Source organism: Podarcis melisellensis, assembly GCF_964234715.1.
Source record: "Podarcis melisellensis genome assembly, chromosome: 10".
NCBI lineage: Eukaryota > Metazoa > Chordata > Lepidosauria > Squamata > Lacertidae > Podarcis > Podarcis melisellensis.
This window is the reverse complement of record NC_138542.1, coordinates 13,439,898-13,461,326: the sequence shown is the minus strand read 5'-3', so window position 1 is coordinate 13,461,326 and position 21,429 is coordinate 13,439,898.

Here is a 21,429-nt window from a genome sequence, read left to right as displayed (position 1 = left end):
GAGTAGGTAGACTGGAGACCCCCTCAGGGTCCTCTCTCATTGTTAGACAGATGGTAACAGTGCTGTTGAAAATGCCACAGCCATGGAGACCAGAAAGAAATAGTGGGAGGCGCTTCACTTTCCAGCGCTGCCTGCAATGCATCTCTGAAAATGCTCAGATGGCTCATGACAGAGAGGTGGGTGACCTGTGTGCATGTTTCACGTTAAAAATTTAACTGGCATACATGATCCTACATGAATCATTTCTGAAGCTAAGAAAGCTGGAAGGAGCACAAATCGAACGAACAAAGGGGAAACCAAGAGAAATAAAGGGAAATGGAAAGTGTATGGGGGTAACTTGTGAAAAATCACAGATGGGCTCCCACAATACTTTTCAGCAATGATTGTATCTCCTGTTGACTTTCTGTATGCCTCCACCCCTCTTTTTCTGCTCCCCACCTCTCTTCTCTAACAAAGACACATAGAGACACGTTCACATTCTCTAAGCACGTGGCTGGAATTAGATGGGAACAAGTTTAAAAAGAACTTAAGCGCTGGACACACAAACAGGCATATATCAAATGCAATTCCATGTAATGCTTGCATGCATTGACAGACAATCAGTGCAGCTCTCTCCCACAGAAGTGTCCTTAGCCTGGGAGTGGAAAATAAGCACCAGAAACACCTTGCCCTGGTGTGTTTGTGGAGTCTCTGACTTTCTGCCTGGTGGCTTGCTGTGCTTACTAGGAGAAAGAGGGAGTGAGGTCAGTGCAGTGCAAACACACCAGCAGAGCAATGCCCCTCTTCCTCACCCACCTTCTGGAGAGCGAGCGCATTGGCTCCGTTTCACCTAGTGAGCCACTTCTGAGCATACCATCTATCCATCTTGCATAGTTTATTACTATTATTACATTTATATTCCAACTTTCCTCAAAGCATGTACACAGCTCTCTTGTTCTGCATTTTAATCCTCACAACAAACCTGTGAGATAGGTTAAACTGGGAGACCAAGGTCACCCATTGAGCTTCATGACTCAGTGGGAATTTGAACTTCCAGGTCCCAGTATAACATTCTATCCAGAGTCATATAATCATAGAATTGTAGAGTTGGAAAGGACCCTGAGGATTATTATTATTATTATTATTATTATTATTATTATTATTATTTATACCCCTCCCATCTGGCTGGGTTTCCCCTGCCACTCTGAGCAGCTTACAACATATCCAAAAACATAATAAAAACACAAATCCTTAAAAACTTCCCTAAACAGGGCTGCCTTCAGATGTCTTCTAAAAGTCAGATAGTTGTTTATTTCCTTGACATCTGAAGGGAGGGCATTCCACAGGGAGGGTGCCACTACTAAGAGGGCCCTCTGCCTGTTTCTGTGTAGCTTTGTTTCTTGCAGAGAAGGAACCACCAGAAGACCCTCAGAGAAGGACCTCAGTGTCTGGGCTGAGTGATGTGGGTGGAGATGGGACTTCAGGTATATTGGTCTGACGCTGTTTAGGGCTTTTAAGAACAGCACCAACACTTGGAATTGTGCTCAGAAACAAACTGGGAGCCAGTGAAGATCCTTTAGGGCTGGTGTTATATGGTCCTGGCACTATTCCCAGCCACCAGTCTAGCTGCCGCATTCTGGATTAGTTGTAGTTTCCGAGTCACCTTCAAAGGTAGCCCCATGTAGAGTGCATTGCAGTAGTCCAAGCGAGAGATAACCAGGGCAAGCACCACTCTGGCAAGACAGTCTGCGGGCAGGTAGGATCTCAGCCTGCGTACCAGGTGGAGCTGGTAGACAGCTGCCCTGGACATCTGTGAGTCCAGAATGACTCCCAGGCTGCACACCTGATCTTTCAGGGGCATGGTTACCCTGTTCAGGTCCAGGGAGTCCTCCACAGCTGCCCGCCCCTTGTCCCCCAAGAACAGTACTTCTGTCTTGTCAGGATTCAACCTCAATCTGTTAGCCGCCATCCATCCTCCAACCACCTCTAGGCAGTCACACAGGACCTTCACTGCCCCCACTGGTTTTGATTTGAAGGAGAGGTAGAGCTGGGTATCATCTGCATACTGGTGGGCAGTCAGCCCAAACCCCCTGATGACCTCTCCCAGCAGCTTCATGTAGATGTTTAAAAACATGGGGGAGAGGACGGAGCCCTGAGGCACCCCACAAGTAAGAGCCCAGGGGTCCAAACACTCATCCTCCAACACCACTTTCTGGACATGGCCCATGAGGAAGGAGTGGAATCACTGTATGACAGTGCCCTCAGCTCCCAGCTCCTCTAGACGGTCCAGAAGGATGCCGTGGTTGATGGTATCAAAAGCCGCTGAGAGTTCCAGCAGAACTAGGAAACAGCTTTCACCTCTGTCCCTAACCCACCGGAGATCATCGACTAGCACAACCAAGGCAGTTTCAGTCCCATGATGAGGCCTGTCACCCTGCAATGGAGGAATTCTGCCCACAGCTTGAACCACCAACTTTCGGGTTAACAGCTACACACACTCACCCATTGTTCATGCTGTTCTGATGTGATGCCTAGTTTGCAACATATGAATCGGCCCCATGACTGTGAATGTATCACAGGTTCTTTGCTGCATGTAAAAACAGAACAAATGTGACCAAAGCAAATAGTGATGTTGTTTGTTGCTGACTCAGCATCTGGTATGGAAGTAGACTGAGAAGTACAGTGACATGTAGGCCATCATTTGAAATTTGCACTTCTGTGAATTTTGCAATTCAATTCTGGCAGAATCCCTTTCAGCGCTATAGCAAATCATGCAATACATTATCTGATATTGCTTATACTTTACAGCCAAAATAGGTATGGCATTTATTGTGTGAACTACAGCCTCAGAACAGTGCAGGGTGGAAGTGGGAGAGTTTAACCCTTTCTCTTGTCATCATCCTGAGAAAAGTGCAGTCTCGGAAGCTGCATTTCAAGGAAAGCTCCCATGAGTGTCCATGGAGGCTTCCCTTCAGTTGCAAATAGCAGCTTCAGAAATGGGTGTTTGTTTTGTCTCATGGTAAGAGCCATGAGAAAGTGAGAGCTAAATTGCTCTTCTTCATTGGCCGCCCTCATGGTCCTAAGGCTGGTCAGACTTCCATAGGGCTGATATTTACATCCCTGTGAATTGCATTCACACAATTAAAATAATGTCTAATTCTATTGGGCATTTTGAAATGAAGGTGATTTGGTGTTGTTGTTTTTTAAGCATAAACAATTAAAACATTTCATTGTTTATACTCAATGCTGTGGAGATCAGAGTTTTTATTCATCTAAGACGTGTTTTGCTGTTTAGTTCCTTGTTGAAATAAAAAGAAAGCCACTTCTCTTTGAGGTGGCATGTAAACACGATATTCCATCTGCTTAGGGATTCTAACTAGAAAGTGAGCGGAAAAGGGGAAATGAAATGAAACAAAGAAGTTGTCAGTCCAATTATTCCTAGGGAGAAACTGTATTTCAAAGACATAATGTTAAGGTTCCCCTTCTGTTGCTGACATCTGAGCCGTATATATAGATATTGGCTGAGTTCAAATTTGCTCTTGGATAGTAAAAAAAGAAAAGGGGGGATGGTTTACAATATTCTCTTTCGTTTACACAGTAGGAACATCTGCTTGGTTTCATGAATGGGATATTACCATGGGTGTCAGCAAATGATCACACCTACTTAGCACCAGATAAGTATCTCCACTGTCAGAGAGAATTACGTGCTACAGACAGTCTCAATGAAAGCGGGGATAATTTAGCCAGCGGGTACCTAGGCATAAAAACATATCACTGAAATGGCTGCAGTAGGCTTCTTGAAATTTTATTAATATGTGAGATACCATATAATTTCCCATCAAGAGATTTAGAAGTGTCCTGTCTGCTCTGTAGTGATGTGTTCAATATCATTGGTTGCTGAAAACATTTGCCTCATACAGACAGTATTCTTTCAAACACATTGCTGTCATAGCTTAAAAAGGGGTGCCATCTTGAATAAAATAATGGGGGGGGGGCAGGTAAGCCCCACCACACATAATTGATCACAAGACAAAGTGCACCATCACCATTTGAATGGCAATGCCCATCAACTTTGGGGGTGCTACCCCCTCAAATACTTTATGGGGGGGGGGAGCAAAGGGACCTTGGTCCCTAGGAGTTGGCTCCTATGAGCTGAAACATAAAATACAGGCTTGTTTTCCTTTTTTTCCATAGTGGGAATAAACATGAGGCTGTTCCTGTGAAGCGAGCCAGGGCATGTAAGTTTAAATCCACACATGAGAGTCTGTGTTTTGCAGAGGATATCGCAAAAGTGAGGAACCCCTTTCAGCCCAAGAGTCACATTTCTTTGGGAAATAAGGAATGTTGGAAATGTAAAGAAAAAGAAGGGAGTTTCTATCATATGCGGTGGACTTGCGATAAGGTAAAGGCATATTGGGAAATGATATATAATGAGTTAAAGAAAATGTATAAGAATAAAGGTAAAGGTAAAGGTACCCCTGCCCGTACGGGCCAGTCTTGCCAGACTCTAGGGTTGTGCGCTCATCTCACTCTATAGTCTGGGAGCCAGCGCTGTCTGCAGACACTTCTGGGTCACGTGGCCAGCTTGACAAGCTGCATCTGGCGAGCCAGCGCAGCACACGGAATGCCGTTTACCTTCCCGCTGGTAAGCGGTCCCTATTTATGTACTTGCACCCGGGGGTGCTTTTGAACTGCTAGGTTGGCAGGCGCTGGGACCGAACGACGGGAGCTCACCCCGCCACGGGGATTCGAACCGCCGACCATGTGATCGGAAAGTCCTAGGCGCTGAGGTTTTACCCACAGCCCCATCCGCATCCCATATATAAGAATACCTTTGTTAAAAAACCTGAAGCTTTCTTGCTGGGGTTAGTTGGGGAAGAGATAACAAAGGGAGATCAAAAACAGTTTATGTATGCAACTACTTCAGCAAGGACTCTTTTAGCCCCAAAATGGAAAAAGCAAGAGATACCAATGTTAGAAGAGTGGAAGATGAAAATGATGGACCATGCGCAGTTGGCGAAACTCACCAGGGAAATCCTAAACTAACAGGATCAAGTTTTCCATAAGAGCTGGAGTAAATTTATATTATATATGAAAGAACATTGTAATCAACTAACAACACTTGCAGGGTTGTAAGAAGACTCGTAACGACAATGATTTGTACCCTTTTACTTTTATCTCAAAATTAAGAGATTTGGAAAGAAAAATGCAAAGGGGAAGATTTATAACTGCTAGGATACAAAGATGAAAATTAGAAAACCAGGAAGCGGGAGGGAGGGAAGATGAAGGGCTCATGTGATCAATATATGGAGTGAATAATAAGAATATGATTAAATGTAAAAAAAATAAATGGGAAAGCAATAAAATATTATAAAAAAGAGTCACATTTCTTTGAAGGGAACCTTAAGCAAACTACGAGCCAATGACAGATGCAGTCAGAGGCAAAAGTTGACAGGGGAATGGATGTGACTTTTAACTTTGCACTGTTGGCGACATGCTAGCCATACAAAAGGAGAAGAAGAAGAGTTTGGATTTGATATCCCACTTTATCACTACCCTAAGGAGTCTCAAAGTGGCTAACATTTTCCTTTCCCTTCCTCCCCCATAACAAACATTCTGTGAGGTGAGTGAGGCTGAGAGACTTCAGAGAAGTGTGACTAGCCCAAGGTCACCCAGCAGCTGCATGTGGAGGAGTGGGGAAGCGAACCCAGTTCACCAGGTTACGAGTCTACCACTTTTAACCACTACACCACACTGGCTCTCTACAAAAGAACACTTGAGTGTCAAATTCACACATACTTGATCCAGACAAGCAAGAAGCTATTTTCACAGTTCAAGGACACATTCTAGCTGGCAAAAACACTTGAAGACAGCATGGAGCAGTGCTAGGTGTAGATGATCAAAGGAGAAGTACATGCCCTGGGCAGAATCCTGAGAAATATGTAAAGTGAGACCTTGAGCATGCTGAATTTTGACCTAAGAGGACCAGGAGCAAATTCTGGCTCAGCCATGAAGCTCACTAGGTGCTCATGGGCGAGAATCCAGGGCTGTTTTTCAAGGCAGAACTCACCAGGACTCAGTTCCGGCACCTCTCAAGTGGGCACTATGGCCATTGTAATAGAAAAAGGGAGGCGTTCCGACACCTCTTTTTCTAGAAAAATAGCACTGCAAGACTCCATCCCTCATCCTAACCAACACCAGAGGCTGGTTGTGGGTATAGTATGGAAGAGATGTTGTCAAGAGTTCTAGATGCTGCCTTGAGTTCCTTGGGGAAACGTCATGTAAAAAGTATTCATTGGTCAACAATGCCTTGGCCCAGTATACCCAAAGGAGCATCTCCACCCCCATTGTTAAGCCCGGACACTGAGGTCCAGCTCCGAGGGCCTTCTGGCGGTTCCCTCACTGTGATATGCAAAGTTACAGGGAAGGCCTTCTCAGTAGTAGCGCCCGCCCTGCCGAATGCCCTCCCATCAGATGTCAAGGAAATAAACAACTATCTGACTTGTAGGAGACATCTGTTATGGGATGCTTTTAATATTTGATGAATTATTGTATTTTAATATTTTGCTGGAAGCCACCCAGAGTGGTGGGGAAACCCAGCCAGATGGGTGGGGTATAAATTATTATTATTATTATTATTATTATTATTATTATTATTATTATTATTAATTTTAGAAGATAGCGTTGTGCATTTAACTGTCCCTGTGCAAGAATCTTCTGAAACATGTGAGACCAAATACACTTTAGTCCTGTGACTTTTTAATATTTTATTTCCCTGTTCACACATTCTTCTCTCCCTCCTTCCACTGAAGCAGGAATCTCCAAACTTACCTCCGCATTACGCTTGAGACAAAACATGGCAATGACTCGACCAGAAATATAGAATCCCTCCGTTGCTCACGGGAGACATATGAGAACACATGTTTTTCAATGCTAGAGCATGCTGAGCTATTTTACAAAAGGAAAGCGTGCAAGCCATATAAATCCTGGAAAGCTGTCCAGCTACTGGGATACAAAGCCAACCATGAACAGATGTTTTTCCTCAATTTGGGTCTTCGTTTGGAAAAAGAGTGACAGCTGCATTTTCCCATTTTCTTTTATCTCAGCTATGAGTATTGCCTAAAGGTTACCAAACAGAAATCTTCTTTTTTTGGAAGACAACTATCGTCAGTTATCAGCCACCCTCCCTTCTCTCTCTCTCTCTTATGCACACATATACGCAGACATACACAGAAGTTGGCCAGAGTAGTGTAATATTATGGTGCTGAAACTGTGATAGAAACCCATGGACCCCAACTGCTCAATCTGCTGAAATGGAGAATATGGCATTGTATCGGGGATGAATTTGGTCCAGTGTGTTTGATTGCTATTTGCTTAAATGTTTACTGACTGCTCTGGCATACAAATACTCCCGCTAGAAAACAAGTTGGACACCAGCTGCATTTTGCAGGCACTTTCAGAAGAGGGAAGAGCAGACCTTGTCCAAAATGTTCGACAGCTGCATCGTGATGGGCCTTGCTGTTTAACAGAATGGTGGTTTTGGAATGTACATTTCCCTCCTCTTTCTCTTTATCTCTCTCTCTCTTTTTATAAAAAATAAATAAATAAAACGAAGCTCCTCTCTCCGTAATTACACACCGCTAATCCTACACCTGATATTCTATAGCAATTGCAAACCGAAGAAATACCTGAGCACAGATTTCATCGCTTGCTGTCAGTAACAACAGGCGTGATTATTAAACACCCTCGATGTGAAATATCCACAAGGCGCTTCCAAATGGGTTGCTGGTAATTTTAATTTAAAGTATTGTCGGATGATGAGGAATGTGTTTTAGCTTAAATGAAATTCTGCAGAAACCAATACCCGAATCAACACTTCATTCCTGGCATTAGGATTTATTGCACATCAGTGTGGTCCAGAACCTTTCATATATTCAGCTGGAGAAAATTTTTAAGGCATTATAATTTATCAGATGCCCCCCTCCGCCTGCACTGAGATAAATGCCTATAATTTGAGTTGATTATTAGAAGGGGGGACCCTGCAAACATTTACAGTTTATTGTTTTCCATGTATTTATAACCAAAATCACTTAAAAAGGGGGTGGGAGATGACAGAACCAAAACCAATGAATGAAAGGGAGTTAGACATATTAATGGAAGATATGCTTATCAATGGCTATTAACCATGATGTTCCCACAACATGAGAGTTTCCTAAAGGCATCTGTTTAGACACTGTGAGAGTAGGATACTAGACAAGAAAGACCTTAGCTCTGATCCTGCAGAATGCTTAAAGATAAAGGTAAAAGGACCCCTGACAGTTAAATCTAGTTGCAAACGACTTGGGGGGTTGCGACGCTCATCTTGCTTTACTGGCTGAAACGTTTGTCCGCAGTTTTTCTGGGTCATGTGGCCAGCATGACTAAGCCTCTTCTGGCGAAACCAGAGCAGCGCATGGAAATGACGTTTACCTTCCCACCAGCGCTGTACCTATTTATCTACTTGCACTTTTTGGCGTGCTTTCAAAATGCTAGGTTAGCAGGAGCTGGGACCGAGCAACGGGAGCTCACCCCATCGCGGGGATTCGAACCGCCGACCTTCCAATTGGCAAGCCCAAGGCTCAGTGGTTTAGACCACAGCTCCACCCGCACCCCTGCAGAACGTGTAGGTCTCTATATTCCACATAGTAAGTGCTCAAGGTGCTGGGAAACATTGATTCCCTGGGAGATATCTAACATTGAACTCTGGCATGGTGCAAGCCAAGTGTCCAGAGTCTCATTAGATGTCAGGAGTAATAAATTCCAGCCAGGCAGATTCTACCCAAATATAGGATATGCCATTGCTAATGCTCTTCCCAGGCCCCTTTTGCTATGCTGATCCTGCCCTATGCCATTTTTTTTTTCAACAGTTTACAAAGCCAATTGGCGCCCAAATGAAATAAGCCATAGTTCATGAAGAAAAGGCAAAATCCCCCAACTAACTAGTGGTCAGTTGAGGTTAAGGGGGGGGGGAATCCTTCCTGGTCTTGTCAGCCAGAGACCTGAATTGCAGTGCAAGGCTCTTGCTCAAGGGTGGGAAATTTGTGGGTCAAAGTGTCCCCAAAGTCTCTTTGGCAAGGCCTTAAAGCATGGGTAGGCAATAATAATAATAATAATAATAATAATAATAATAATAATAATAATTTATTATTTGTACCCCGCCCATCTGGCTGGGTTTCCCCAGCCATTCTGGGTGGCTTCCATAGAAACAAAAAATACACTAAAATATCACAGATTAAAAACTTCCCTGAACAGGGCCGCCTTCAGATGTCTTCTGAATGTCAGGTAGTTATTTATCGCTTTGACATCTGGTGGGAGGGCGTTCCACAGGGCGGGCGCCACTACCAAGAAGGCCCTCTGCCTGGTTCCCTGTAGCTTTGCTTCTCACAATGAGGGAACCGCCAGAAGGCCCTCGGCGCTGGACCTCAGTGTCCGGGCAGAATGATGGGGGTGGAGACGCTCCTTCAGGTATACTGGGCCAAGGCTGTTTAGGGCTTTAAACGTCAACACTAGCACTTTGAATTGTGCTTGGAAACGTACTGGGAGCCAATGTAGGTCTTTCAAGACCGGTGTTATGTGGTCTCGGCGGCCGCCCCCAGTCACCAGTCTAGCTGCCGCATTCTGGATTAGTTGTAGTTTCCAAGTCACCTTCAAAGGTAGCCCCACATAGAGCGCATTGTAGTAGTCCAAGCGGGAGATAACTAGAGCATGCACCACTCTGGTGAGACAGTCTGCGGGCAGGTAGGGTCTCAGTCTGCATACCAGGTGGAGTTGGTAGACAGCTGCCCTGGATACAGAATTGACCTGCACCTCCATGGACAGCTGTGAGTACAAAATGACTCCCAGGCTGTGCACCTGGTCCTTCAGGAGCACAGTTACCTCATTCAGGACCAGGGAGTCCTCCACACCAGCCCGCCCCTGTCCCCCCAAAACAGTACTTCTGTCTCGTCAGGATTCAACTTCAATCCATTAGCTGCCATCCATCCTCCAACCGCAAACTCAGGCCCCGGGGCTGGATCCAGCCCAATCGCCTTCTAAATCCGGCCCACAGGCGGTCTGGGAATCATTGTGTTTTTACATGAGTAGAATGTGTCCTTTTATTTTAAATATATCTCTGGGTTATTTGTGGGGCCTGCCTGGTGTTTTTACATGAGTAGAATGTGTCCTTTTATTTAAAATGCATCTCTGGGTTATTTTTTGGGACATAATTCATTCACACACACCCCCAAAAAATAGTCCGGCCCCCCACAAAGTCTGAGGGACAGTGGACTGGCCCCCTGCTGAAAAAGCTTGCTGACCCCTGCTTAAAGCCTCAGTCTTTTCACCCTCTCATGAGATCCTGTGGGACAGTTACCATCTCACACAACTTCACAAGAGCCAGTAGGAAGACATAGTTGTTAGAATTGCTGCAATCAGAATCTGATCTGAACCTTGTGCAGAGTAGAAACCAATCTGTCCTCCACAATGAGAATGAGTTTCAACTGGAAACAGTTTTAAAATAGTTGCCAAAACAAACACTGGCAAAATACAAAGTAACACATTGTTCTGTGGTCTAGTCTTCTTTTTGGTCCTTGATACAGTTAAATAAACCTTCCTCTCTCTGCTTATAGAGAGAGATCCTTTGCAAGCATCTTGCTTCTTCATGATTACTAAACCGAGTTTTTACTGCTGCAGGCTCCAATGACTGACAGAGACACTGAGTTCTCAGATTTCCTGCTGAAGAGAGATCTCTGCTTGGCCTCAAGTTTCCAGAGATGAATCATCAATTCGCTTAAACCCTTTAATAGAAACGTTCACACCTTTCCTTTCTGCATTTGTCAGAGACAAAACTCTCTTGTCTAATGCAAACTGTCATGCCTAACATTTTAAATACAATGCTGACAAACATCACACTCAATGCATATTAAACTTCTATCTTTAACTGTAACTCCATTTCCGCACCACCTTCTGGGACCACGTATCACTCGGCAAAGTCACCCCATGTACAGTCACACCCTGGAACAAGGCCATAAGCATGCAAATTAGATAATTTATGCAAAGAAAAATCTACTTTGTATATTTAATTCCTAGAATAAGATTGGGGTCTTCAAACTCCAGAATTTTAATGCAGGGGGGACGATGACAACTCACTAGACTTGCATCTGGAACACTTAGGCTAAATAGGAGCCCCATTTTTTTAGGGATTGCATCTTTGCATTCTGTAGTAAGAGCATCAGGATGTTCTGCTTTCCAGAATCTCTGCAATACAGAAGTGCAGAGAAGAAATGCTAATACTAATATAGCTTTACAGTCTGAATTACCCAGTGATTTCCCCCTATATGTTTCCTCTCTTTTTTAATAATGAAACAAAAACTGGCAAGGATGGAGAGTCTGTAACCGGAATAATGAGAAACAGCTTATAGATTCAGATCCTACTCTGGCAGGATTGCAGTGCACAACATATACAAATAAAGTGATTACAAGAGTGCTACTTATCCACAAACTAGCTGTAAACAAATGGGCTTAGAAAACCCTGATGCAGCCAGTTATGAGCAAGCATATGAATAAATGAATGATTGAAAATCCAATCTAATCCAATTCAAGCACTTGTATCGCATTCTTCGGGGAAGGTCCCCGAAGGCACGACCAAAAATAGAGAAACTACTGACGAGAGAAAGCTATAAAAATTATTTCCATCTCGACGTAACTCTCCCAGTCAAACTCAGACTGCCAAATATATAAGGAGGCTTGGGCATCTGAGAATTCTGAAATGTTTAGCCAAAATGAGGAGATTACTAAAGCTGCAATCAGCAGTGTATTTATGTGGAAGGAAGCCCCACCGAAATTGAGAGGAATTTCTTCCCAGCGAGATCAGATTAAGGCAGGGGCTAACTAACCGTCTCACATGCCCCGCCAGTGTTCAGGACTCACACCTGAAGTTTCACCCACCAGTTCTTACAGCACAGAGTTTTGTTCCTGCCAGGTCTTACAAGAGATTTCCCTTTTCTGCTTTACTGATTATGCCCATAAAAAGCATGAGAGAGAAAGAGAGAGAGAGAGTCTAAGCTTTCCTCTCACAGACTCTCTAAGTGTCCCTATTTTCCAGGGACAGACCCGGATTTACAGAAATCATCCCGGTCATCCCAGTTTCTGTTTGACCCTGGAACGCCCCGTTTTTCCTTAAGCTGCCCCTATTTTCATCAGAGAAATGTTGGAGGATATGGAGTTATGCAACTGCTAAGCCAAGGAGATAAGTAACTTCAGTAGACCTCTGAATGCTGCCCTGTATGGGGAAGTTTTCTAATGTTTCATGTTTTAGTATGTTTTTATATATGTTGGAAGCAGCCTAGAGTGGCAGAGGGTATTATCTCAAAGCGCACTGCCCATAAATGGATCTGGTGATCTTCCAGGCCATTTTAAATAAGCAGCATTCATTCATTCATTCATTCATTCATTCATTCATTCATTTAACTAGTTTTTAAACACATAAATGTTGGGCTGATTATATGGAAGGTGAACAATGTCAGAGGGAGAGCCAGCCGTTTTGCCTCTCTCTGCCCCTTCTACTTAAGGATGCTCCATCATAGAATTGTAGAGTTGGAAGGGATCCTGAGGATCATCTAGTCCAACCCCCTGCAATGCAGGAATATGCATATGGGGATCATATCTGCAACCTTGGCATTATTCTTGATGTTTTTATTATGTTTTTAGATATGCTGTAAGCCGCCCAGAGTAGCTGGGGAAACCATACCAGATGGGCTGGGTATAATAATATTAACATCATCAATCAATCAATCATCCCCACACTCTAACAAACTCAGCTATCATGAATGCCCATGATCATAGTGTAGATGTACAATAACAATGCAAGGTTGGGAGTAGAATAGTTTCAGGTTTTAATCATTCAAAGCTCTTGGATGCTGTAGAACTAGGTCATGGGTGGGGGAAGCTATGACCCTCCAGACGTTGTTTGACTCCAAAGGTTTAACAGCCCCAGCCAGCATGTTGAATGGTCATGGATGGTGGGCATTGTAGCCCAATGATATCTGGCAGGTCAGAGGCTCCCCAGCACTGCACTAGGCACTCCTCTCCAAGGTTTCCCAGGTTCCCATGTTTGCCTCCTAGTCTCACATGTGGGTGGCGCTGTGGTCTAAACCACAGAGCCTCTTGGGCTCGCCTATCAGAAGGTCGGCAGTTCTAATCCCCGCAATGGGGTGAGCTCCCGTTGCTTGGTCCCTGCTCCTGCCAACCTAGCAGTTCGAAAGCACGTCAAAGTGCAAGCAGATAAATAGGTACTGCTCCGGTGGGAAGGTAAATGGCATTTCCGTGCGCTGCTCTGGTTCACCAGAAGTGGCATAGTCATGCTGGCCACATGACCCGGAAGCTGTCTGCGGAAAAATGCCAGCTCCCTCAACCTATAGAGCGAGATGAGTGCGCAACCCCAGAGTTGTCTTCAACTGGACCTAACGGTCAGGGGTACCTTTACCTTTTCCTCATATAGAACCCATATACAGAACTCAGCATCAATACAAAGACTCACCAAGCCACCTCCCAATGGTGGAGTTGATTTCATAAAACACTGGAAGGCTAAGGGCAAGCACACACTGCCCTGAAGACAGATTTAATATAAGCCCAGATACTAACCTGACAAAACAGGAGACGAAACACTGACCCTGAAATGTCAGGATCAAGCTGGGGTTGAGTGGGCAAGCAAGGCAGATATTTTGAGTTTCAGAGTGCAGAGATTTTAACAAGATGATCTATTTAAGACCTAGTGTACATACAAGAAGCAGAGTCTTGCTCTTGTATTTGCTCAGTGGACAAGTCAACGAACGAAAACTGGGTTTGCCAGGAGAGATGCAGGGTTATTTTAAACCCATCTTCATGGTAATGGATTTCCACTGACATTTTTTTTATCTCCTGCCAAACCTTTAACAGCTCTATATACCAGTGAGTGAACTGTGCACAGCACTGCACAATTTGTAACAGAAGCTTAAACCAGAAGGCAACATTCCCCAAAAGATAGCCCATCATGGCACACATCTTGTTTTTCATGCCCATTCTCTGGAATGGACAGCAGCTGCATTGCAGGAAGGTGAAAAATCAATAAGAGTTTAATACAGAAAATGTGTGGCTGTTGTAGGAATTACACACCAAGGACTCCCATTTTCCAGTGGGCTGGTAGGAGTTTGAGTCCAGGGGGTGTCAGGTTTGCCATCCTTGAATTACGTGATACACTGCATGAATTTAATTGATCTCTGACTTAATAGATGCACCTTGGGGCTGATTCAAACATGCACATGCTCACTTGAAACACTCGATAAAGGGTGGATCTACACACAGGGGAGGAAGCGCTATAAGTAAGTCAGAAATCAAATCATAATAACAAAAGGGGGGAAAATGCTATGGAAAGTCGCAAAGATTTCCCTCCCCCTCTCCAGCGCCATTTGGTGTCGCATGTTTATAACACATTCAAAAAGCTGTTTTTTGTACTAATGTAGCTGAGCCCAAAGTTAACTGGTAAAAGTGTACCACAGCAAGCTGCAAGTGGGAATGTTGTTGTTTAGTCGTTTAGTCGTGTCCAACTCTTTGTGACCCCATGGACCAGAGCACGCCAGGCACTCCTGTCTTCCACTGCCTCCCGCAGTTTGGTCAAACACATGCTGATAGCTTTTAGAACACTGCCCAACCATCTCATCCTCTGTCGTCCCCTTCTCCTTGTGCCCTCAATCTTTCCCAACATCAGGGTCTTTTCCAGGGAGTCTTCTCTTCTCATGAGAAGAGAAGTATTGGAGCCTCAGCTTCAGGGTCTGTCCTTCCAGTGAGCACTCAGGGCTGATTTCCTTAAGAATGGATAGGTTTGATCTTATTGCAGTCCATGGGACTCTCAAGAGTCTCCTTCTGATCAGCCTTCTTTATGGTCCAGCTCTCCCCTTCATGGATCACTGCCTTGCCGTGGTGAAGGGGCTTGAATAACTCAGAGAAGCTATGAGCTATGCCATGCGGGGCCATCCAAGATGGAAAGGTAATAGTGGAGAGTTTTGACCAAACGTGATCCACCTGGAGCAGGAACCGGCAAGCCACTCCTGTATCCCTGCCAAGAAAACTCTATGGACAAAGACAACAGGCAAGTGGGAAAACTTCCCTGTAAGAGACAGAAAACTTCCCCAGAGAAATCTAGCAAGCCTGGTAGAATGATTCTGTTTAGTCTTCCTCTGTTATACTATTTCCCCGCCTAAGTTGTGGGGTGCATTGTGAGAAGTCTTCTAAACATGATGCAGCCCTGAGTGGGTTCCAGGCAGGTTAGCCTTGAAAGGATTGCCTAAAAATCTCAACCTTTGATGCCAGCAGTGATTTGTGCATGTATCGGGTGTTTGGGGGAAGAACGGGGTCTATTTTGTTCAGAGATTTTCATTGATCCTTTGTATAAAGCTGGCATACAGTGGTACCTCGGGTTACATACGCTTCAGGTTACAGCCTCTTCAGGTTACAGACTCCGCTAACCCAGAAATAGTACCTCAGGTTAAGAACTTTGCTTCAGGATGAGAACAGAAATTGTGCTCCGGCGGCACGGCAGCAGCAGGAGGCCCCATTAGCTAAAGTGGTGCTTCAGGTTAAGAACGGTTTCAGGTTAAGAACGGACCTCCAGAACGAATTAAGTACTTAACCTGAGGTACCTCTGTATTCACATTTTGTAGTGCCCTGGGCGCAAGAACAATGGAACATTTTGCTGCTCATTCAAGGGAAAGCCATTTCGCATCTGACCACCCATCTCCAAACCCGAGTTAATTAGATGGTATATTTTTAACGGGTAAGGAAAACTATGGAAACTATGAACATATAGTTCATATATGTTCACTAAGGAAACTATGACATATAAAATCTGTGGCAGCAGTTAGTGATGATGCATCTATCCCAATCAGCAGTAGGAAAGAATGGTCTCGAAGAGGATATTAGTCAGTGCCTCGCAGAAAGCCATTTATTTGAGATAGAAGCATTCCAGAAGGCCAGCTTGTATAGCTTCACTACTTCAGCCTATTTGCATTTTTAATAAATAATTGGGACTAATGATTAGACTCCAATCAACCAGGCCACCATTAAGTGGTCAGCATCAATCAAAGGTAGACTCTGGAAATGTTTCATTTTGCAATTATTTTCTTCTAATTTCTGTGGTGCATGATTAGAATGCTATATTTACCATGATAATAAATATTTGGGGTGGGAGTCAGAGGGGGCAACAGTGCAGAGATGGCAGTTTTGGAACTGCCCCATCCATGTCAACCAGCACAGGGAATTGCTTTACGATGAAGAGGAAGAAAATGGAACAATTCTTATGTGCTGCTTCAATGCTCTATTACAGGGGTCACCAAACTTTTTCAGCAGGGGGCCACTCCACTGTCCCTCAGACCTTGTGGAGGGCCAGACTATATTTTGAAAGGAAAAAAAAATGAATGAATTCCTATGCCCCACAAATAACCCAGAGATGCATTTTAAATAAAAGCACACATTCTACTCATGTAAAAACACACTGATTCCCGGACCATCCATGGGTCAGATTTAGAAGGTGATTGGGCCACATCCGCCCCCCAGGCCTTAGTTTGCCTAAAAAGGTAAAGGTAAAGGTGCCCCTGCCTGTACAGGCCAGTCGTGTCCAACTCTAGGGTTGCGTGCTCATCTCGCTTAGGAGGCCAGGAGCCGGCACCGTCTGAAGACACTTCCAGGTCACATGGCCAGCATGACGAAGCTGCAGCTGGCGAGCCAGCACCAGTGCCACACAGGGAAACACTGTTTACCTTCCCACAGTAAAGCGGTACCTATTTATCTACTTGCACTTAAGGGTGCTTTCGAACTGCTAGGTAGGCAGGAGCTGGGACTGAACGACGGGAGCTCACCCCGCCGCGGGGATTCGAACTGCCGACCTTACGATCAGCAAGTCCTAGGCACTGAGGTTTTACCCACAGTGCCACCCGCGTCCCTTAGTTTGCCTACCCATGCTCTGTTCCCACTAGGGTGGGAATATAATTTTTTGGCTGATGTGAATGTTTTAAACCCTTCCCAAACTTTTCCCAACACACAGTTTCTCATAGATCATTCAGCCGAAATTAACATAAAAATAATGAGGGCCACCCCCCCATATATATAAAAAGTGAGTTGGTTGTTATTTCAAAGCCTTCCCCAATGCTTCCACGATCCCAATCATCAAGGCAACACCAATTTAAAAATGAGGGAGGGGGAAAATAATTTCAAAGAATAAGAATTAATTTATCCATGGCCCAACAAGAAGGTAGATATTAATAATGGAAGTGCTAATGAAAGCTAAGTCTCCGCAGGATTTGAAACTGTACCCTTTCACAATCTGCTCATATAACCTATTCATAAAATTACCTTGAGCCATCCGTATAACACATTCAAGTGCTGCATTAGCCAACAGAGGATGCAAGAAGAGTCCCATGAATGTCATAAAATATATTGAAGTGGGCAAAGTAATTAAATTTTTTACATGATTATAAGATGCAGAGAAAGTACATTCCCCAGTTCATAGCAAGGTCTATATGTGTGCAACTTTAATGAAATTAAGACAAAAAAATAAGGCATATCTGCTGATACCCTGCTAGTTTAATAAGAGCCTTAGAAGAAATGAATCCATTCCACTCTTTATAACTTTGTAGCGGTTAAAAGGATGTATACATTTCTCTCAGGATTCATGTCTCAACTTAAATTCTACCACTTCAGCCTACATCTCCCAGAACCCAATCTTAATTGGCAAAACCCATTTAAATGATGAAAAGGTTTATTGTGGTTATGTAGTCCAGGATTAGAGTTTTCTTCTTGTTCCATTTGTTTAAAACTTGAATTTCTAGCATTTACTGTGCCTTAAAAGAAAGCTTTGTAGAATATTTAAATCAGAAAGCCTTCCTGTGTTTGTAATTAATTTGTATGAATTCCATTTACATCTTGAGACCAGACATGGTGCTGGGATGTTACAATCCAAGATCTTAATGTCAGAAGACAATAAATTTAAATTTAAAATAGAATTGCTAACAGTCACAATCATGGTGGGATTGTGGGAAGGGAGAGGCTGAATCATATTCTACATGACATACGAACAACAATATATCAACTACTACACTGATATTTTTAAAAAAAATAGAAAAAAGGGATTCTAGGTAGGGCATTGTGCTACCCTAGCATGTGCAGCATCCATTAATTCCTCAAAATAAAACAAATAACAGAAATAGTTTCATCTTTCTTTTGTGACAGAGGTGGTCTAAGCTAAGAGGCAACTGGTAGACTAAGATATCCCCATAAATGGGGAGATTTCACCCCTCCCATACCCAAGAATCTCCTGATAATCTCCTGAGGTGTCTGCTGACTCTACAGAGAGGAGGAGCAATGTACTGCTCTCTACTTAATTAGTCAAGTGAGTGAGTCTCTGTGTGTGAGAGAGAGAGTCAGTCAGTGTGTCGGAGAGTGAGTGCAAGAGATAGTATTTAGAGGTAAGATTGCTGCTAAGAGCAGCTGCAGGCACTCAGAGTAGCATTGATGTAGTTTCAGAATATTTAGCTCTGTATATAGTTTGTATTATAGCTGTAGTTATAGAATAAAAGAAGATACTTTACAGAGCTGCTCTCCGAGTGGTTTATACTCTGCAAGACTCTGCAAAACGCTGCTGCGCAACGACTGCATTATTGAGACAGTGAATCCGGTGCTCTCAGCTCCAAGCTGTGAGTCCACAGCACTGTGACCAGTTCCTGTGGGAAAGGAGGTCTCTGGCAGTGCTACCCAGCTCGCCTAGCCCAGTCGGGGCTGTAGTGCATGAGTCCAGTTGGTACACTGGCTCAAGGGCGATGCTGACAATAAATTCTTAACTGAACCCAGTTTTGAACTGTAATGAGTAATTAGCTATTTATTGTGATTGTTAAGAGTAAATTTCTGTTAAATTATTATTCGCTGATGTTTTTAGTTACTTTTATTGCATAAAGGCAAAAATAAAGGTCCAGTCGCGGATGACTCTAGGGTTGCGGCACTCATCTCGCTTTACTGGCCGAGGGAGCTGGCATTTGTCTGCAGACAGCTTCCGGATCATGTGGCCAACATGACTAAACTGCTTCTGGCGAACCACAGCAGCGCACGGAAACACTGTTTACCTTTCCACCGGAGTGGTACCTATTTATCTATTTGCACTTTGTGCTTTCAAACTGCTAGGTGGGCAGGAGCTGGGACCGAGCAACAGAAGCTCACCCCATCGCAGGGATTCGAACCACTGACCTTCTGATCAGCAACCCCAAGAGGCTCAGTGGTTTAGACCACAGTGCCACCCTTGTCCTTACTATTCTATTATAATATTATTGAAAATTACTTTATTTGATATATAGGTAAGTCCTTTCATTTTAAAGTTATGTCTTATTATGACTTTCTGTATTGGATCAGATTACTATTGTAAGTTTTGTGTATTTTGTTGCTGTAAACCACTTTGTGTATAGTAATATAGAAAGGCGGTATACAAACTGAAAGTGAAAAAATGAAATGAAATGATCTCACTGAGTTTAAATCTTATTACTACTTCGGTTGTATTTCCATGTTGGAGAAATAGAAAGCTATTGACCACTTCTAAGAGGCAGGCAACAGCAGCAAACCCAAAAGTCTACAGACAAGAAAATGCAAGTGAATTGATTGTTCTCACTCATTTGTGTGTATGAGGTGCAGGGCCGGATTTAGGTTTGATGAGGCCCTCAGCTACTGAAGGTAATGGGGCCCTTTATATGTCCAGCTGTCCTTTGTCAACAACAAATTGTCACTGTTTTTTGTTGTTAAATGCCCGTATTTTTCACTCTATAACACGCACCAGACCATAACACGCACATAGTTTTTAGAGGAGGAAAACAAGAAAAAAAATATTCTAAATGGAATAGTGGATATATGATTTTTGTGGTTCATGCTGTGGCCACAGACATGTGATCTGACAATGAGTTTGGAGTAGCCCAATGAAAAAATCCTGAGGATCCATGTGGATCCATGCTTTGTAACCATGGAGGAGGGAAGGAAGGGGAACCATGGATCCTCTACTCACGACTGCAGCAGATCCCCCCCGCCACCCGCAGGCATTCGCTCCATAACACGCACAGACATTTCCCCTTACTTTCTAGGAGGAAAAAAGTGAGTGTTATGGTGCAAAAAATACCGTATATGCTATATGGTAATTTATGGACCTAATAGGTATCTAAAGCCATTTGCACATAACAAATAGGAGCCTACACAACACAAAACACTGTATGTAGGTTTTATTTTATTTGTTTTTTTATCTTATATTTTGAAAATGTACATCCATTTTTTGGGGGCCCCCAAGAGAGTGGGGCCCTAAGCTATAGCTTGTTTAGCTTATACGTCAATCCGGCACTGAGAGATGCATCTCTGAAAAGCGGAAGTAGACAGCGATCAAGACAAAATAACAGATTGCCAGCTGATGGCCCACTCTGTGGACTCAGCTATTGTGGCCAAATGAAACCGCTGGGACATGCAGATCACGCAGTGAAGTGTGCAAGATCTTCATGCACATTATTTCAATAATTCTCGGAAGAGCTCTGAAAGTTAGATCAGTGTTATTTCCCCCCAGAGATCAGAAAGGTTGTGAGATCTAGCTTCCTTAAGGCCACATAGAGAGCTCATAGCAGAGGTGAAATTGAGATTTCCTTGCTCGCTGCTTACGTTCTTTGTCAGTACACTACACTAGCTCAGACATTTTAGGGGCTTATTCCTTTTAATGCAAGCAAAGCTCCATTCTTATTAAAATCAATGCCGTTAAATGAATTCATTTTGCAGCTTTCCCCCCTTTTCTCATTACTACCATTCCCTTGAATAAAGTTATCAGGCGTCATTTTCTGAATGAGACACTTTCGGCTCTTTGCGGCTCACTTTGCTACCACTGAACTCTAAGTACAGTAGCTTCCAGCAATTATAGTTTGAATAATGAATTTCAAAAAGAAACGCCACTGGTGATATTATGGAGGAAGGTATTGTCCTATAAAACTGGGTGGGGAGGAAGGGGCTTCGGTGATTCCATGCTCCCCCCTCTTACCATTGGTTTCCCCTCATTTGTGTCACCATGGGACATTCACAATACTTGGATTTAATAGTTGTTCTTGAGTATTGCCACAATACAGTGGTAACTCAGGTTATATATGCTTCAGGTTACATATGCTTCAGGTTACAGACTCCGCGAACCCAGAAATAGTGCTTCAGGTTAAGAACTTTGCTTCAGGATGAGAACAGAAATTGTGCTCCGGTGGCGCGGCAGCAGCAGGAAGCCCCATTAGCGAAAGTGGTGCTTCAGGTTAAGAACAGTTTCAGGTTAAGAACAGACCTCCAGAACAAATTAAGTACTTAACCTGAGGTACCACTATATATCAAATATAACCCATGCCATATTGTATGGTT